This window comes from Ornithorhynchus anatinus, chromosome 11, assembly GCF_004115215.2.
Source record: "Ornithorhynchus anatinus isolate Pmale09 chromosome 11, mOrnAna1.pri.v4, whole genome shotgun sequence".
In the NCBI taxonomy this organism is placed as follows: Eukaryota; Metazoa; Chordata; class Mammalia; order Monotremata; family Ornithorhynchidae; genus Ornithorhynchus; species Ornithorhynchus anatinus.
In genome coordinates this window covers 55,858,719-55,862,528 of record NC_041738.1, presented here as the reverse complement: position 1 = coordinate 55,862,528, position 3,810 = coordinate 55,858,719, and the positions used below count along the sequence as shown (strand labels likewise).

The 3,810-nt window shown below is 48.0% G+C and overlaps 1 non-coding gene across 1 annotated transcript; it reads right to left on the bottom strand.

Annotated features, from left to right (window-relative positions):
- Positions 1–3,362: 3,362 nt before the first annotated feature.
- LOC114815274 lies at positions 3,363–3,500 on the bottom strand. The gene has a single exon (XR_003763038.1). It is a non-coding gene; the product is annotated as a small nucleolar RNA SNORA7 (small nucleolar RNA).
- Positions 3,501–3,810: the final 310 nt, after the last annotated feature.

The window sequence follows — 3,810 nt, the reverse complement described above, 5'->3', positions numbered from 1 at the left end:
CAGCATTTGACCCCTCTGCAGTGCTCCACCATGGGCATCCACCCTCTACCCCGTCAACCACTACCCACCCGGTCCATTCGCTGCATGTCCTCTCCATCCCCCGCCCCCTCCACCCCCACTCCCAGGGCTGGGGCCTGCCGAATCTGGGAGCGAGCTGGAATTTTAAAAAAAGTCCAAACTGATTAGTTGATAATTACATGTTGGAACATCTGCTCTGATTTGTTTGATTATTTCTATTTTGGAAAGTTGGAATTCATTGGGGTTTTGCCTCCTGCGATTGTTGATCCAGTGCCCAAGGCACTTCTGGGCTCTCTGACCTAGTCCACGGCATTGTTGGGGTACCGAGTGCCCCATTCCCAACTTTTGGGTCGCCACTTCCTGCCACATCCCCCTGGCCCAATTCCTCTTCCCCCATCCTATACCCTCTTCTCCCTACTTTACTCCATCCCCAGCTCCCCTTCTGCTGTTTCCAGTTTCCCCAGCCCCTTCTTATCCCCTCCCCCTTCCCCTCTTTTCCCACCCCCACAGATCCATCCCACCTCGACTACAGCACCAGGCTCCTTGCTGACCTCCCTATCTCCAGTCTCTCCCCTCTCTGGTCCATACTTCACTCTGCTGCCCAGATCATTTTTCTACAAAATCATTCTTTGTACACCTCCCCACTCTTGATAAATCTCCAGTGGTTGCCCATCCATCTCCGTATCAAACAGAAACTCAGCTTCAAGGCACTCAATCAGCTCTTCCCCTCCTACCTCACCTCAGTCCTCTCCCACTACAACCCAGTCTGCACAGTTTGCTCCTCTAATACCAATCTGCTCTCTATGCCTCAGTCTTGTCTCTCTCACCATCACCCCCTTGTTCACATCCTCTCTCCTGCCTGAGATTCCCTCCCCCTTCATAATTGACAGCCCACCACGCTCCCTGCCTTCAGAGCCCTACTGAAAATCACATCTCCTCCAAGAAGTCTTTTCTGATTAATCTTTCATTTCCCAATCAATTAATCAATCTATCAATTTGTTTTGTTTTGTTTTTAATGTCATTCATTAAATGCTTCCTATGTGCCAGACACTGTACTAAGCACTAGGGTAGAGGCAAGCTCATCGCCTTGGACACAATCCATGTCCCACATGGGGCTTTCAGTCTTAATCTCCATTTTCCAGATGAGGTAACTGAGGCACAGAGAAGTTAAATGACTTTCCCAAGGCCACTCAACAGACAAGTCGTAGAGATGGGATTAGAACCCAGGTCCTTACGGCTCCCAGGCCCATGCTCTATCTACTAGACCACACTTTACTGAGCACTCATTGTACTAAACACTTAGAAGTGTTTAATACAAAAGATTATGATGTTGCTGATAATGGCACTTGTTAATTGTATACTATATGCCAAGCACTGTACTAAGTACTGGGGAAGATACAAGATAATCAGGTCCGATATAATCCCCCTCCCTTACAGTTTAAAAGAGAGAGAGAACAGGTATTGAATCCCCATTTTACAGATGAGAAAACTGAGGCACAGAGAACTCAAGTTTCTTGTCCAAGGTCACACAGCAGACCAGTAGCAGAGCCAGGATTGAATTGGCAGACAGAATTCCTGCCCTCAAGGAGTTTACAGTTTAGAGGGGAAAGCAGACATTAAAATAAATCCCAGGTAGGGGAAGCGGCAGAGTATAGGGATGTGTACATAAATGCTGTGGGGCTGGGGGTGGAGTGAACATCAATATGCTTTCCAAACGCTTAATACAGTGCTCTGCACACAGTAAGCACTCAAAAAATGCGATTGAATGAATGAATGCTTAAGGGGTATGGGCCCAAGTAATAATAATAATAATGTTGGTATTTGTTAAGCGCTTACTATGTGCCGAGCACTGTTCTAAGCGCTGGGGTAGACATAGGGGAATCAGGTTGTCCCACGTGGGGCTCACAGTCTTAATCCCCATTTTACAGATGAGGGAAATGAGGCGCAGAGAAGTGAAGTGACTTGCCCACAGTCACACAGCCGACAAGTGGCAGAGCTGGGATTCGAACTCATGAGCCCTGACTCCAAAGCCCGTGCTCTTTCCACTGAGCCACGCTGCTTCTCCAAGTGGGGGGGGGGAGGAGATGCAGAGGGAAGGGTGAACAGGCTGAGGAAATGAGGGAGGTTAGTCACGAAAGCCTTCTTGGAGGAGATGTGATTTTAGTAGGGCTTTGAAGGTGGGGTGAGTGTTGGTTTGCTGGGCGTGAAGCAGGAGGGAGTTCCAGGCCAGAGGCGGGATTTAGGCAAGGGTTCTGTAGGGAGACAGATGAAAACAAATTACAGTGAGTAGATTGGTGATAAAGAAGTGAAGTGGGTGGGCTGGGTTGTAGCAGGAGATCAGCGAGGAAAGGTAGGAGGGGGAGAGCTGATTGAGTGCTTTAAAATCCATGGTTTTCAACCAAAAGGAGTTCCTGTTTGATGTGGAAATAGATGGACAACCTTTGGAGGTTTTGAAGGAGTGGGGAGAAGTATGCAGAATGCTTGTTCAGAAAAATGATCTGGAGAAGCCAAGTGAAGTATAGACTGAAGAAGGAGAGACAGGAGACAAAGGGGGTCAGGCAGGTTGATGGAATAGTTGTGGTGGGATGTGTCAAGTGTTTGGACTAGTATGGTAGAAGTTTGGATGGAGAGGAAGGGACAGATTTCCTCAACACCCCTGACCCATTTCTAACCCTGAATCTCCCTCCAGTGACCCAGCATGGACCATCCAACACCCCTGACTCTCCTTCCAGGGGTTGGAGGATGGTTATTCATGATGATGATGGTATTTGTTAAGCGCTTACTATGTGCAAAGCACTGTTCTAAGCACTAGGGGAATACAAGGTGATCAGGTGAGCACATGGGGCTCACAGTCTTAATCCCCATTTTACAGATGAGGTAACTGAGGCACAGAGAAGTTGAGTGACTTGCCCAAAGTCACACAGCTAACAATTGGCAGATCTGGGATTAGAACCCATGACCTCTGACTCCTAAGCCCACGTTCTTTCCACTGAGCCACCCTGGGTCATAACACTAAGTCGACCCAGACCTTAGGCACACTGAGGCACACTTTGTGGGAGAGACTTGGAGGGATATCATCTTTAAAGTTGTTTAGTTATTTGTGGTAATTATTCACTTGTCTTGTCTTTTGCTGTCGAGTCATCTGCGACCCATAGCGATGCCATGGGCACACCTTTCCCAGAACTCCCCACCTCCATCTGCAATTATTCTGGTAGTGGATCCACAGAGTTTTCGTGGTAAAAATACGGAAGTAGTTTACTAATGCCTCCTTCCACGCGGTAAACTTGAGTCTCCAGCCTAGAATCTCTCCCATGCCGCTGCTGCCCAGCACAGGGGATTTTTTGACTTGTAGCACATTACTTTCCACTCTCTAGCCACTGTGCAAGCTAGGAATGAAGTGGGCATGCGTCTGCTTGACTCTCCCTCCAGTAGTCGAGACTGGTAGAGTACTGGAAACTCTCCAGGTGCGACCCTGAGAGGGGAACTATTCACTTACCATCTGTCAAACACATGCATCCCCCTTTTTATTTTAACAGTATCTGTTAAGTGCTTATTATGTATCAGGCACTGTATTGAGTGTTGGGGTAGATGCTAGCTAATCAGGTTGGAACTGTTCATGTCCCCCCATACACAGTCTTAATCCCCATTTTACAGATGAGGGCTCCGAGGCAAAGAGAAGTCAAGTTACTAGCCCAAGTTCACACAGCAGAAGTGGCCGATCTGGGATTAGAACCCAGGTCCTCTGATTCCCAGACTCGGGGTCTTTCTACTAGGCCATGCTGTTTTCCAAAA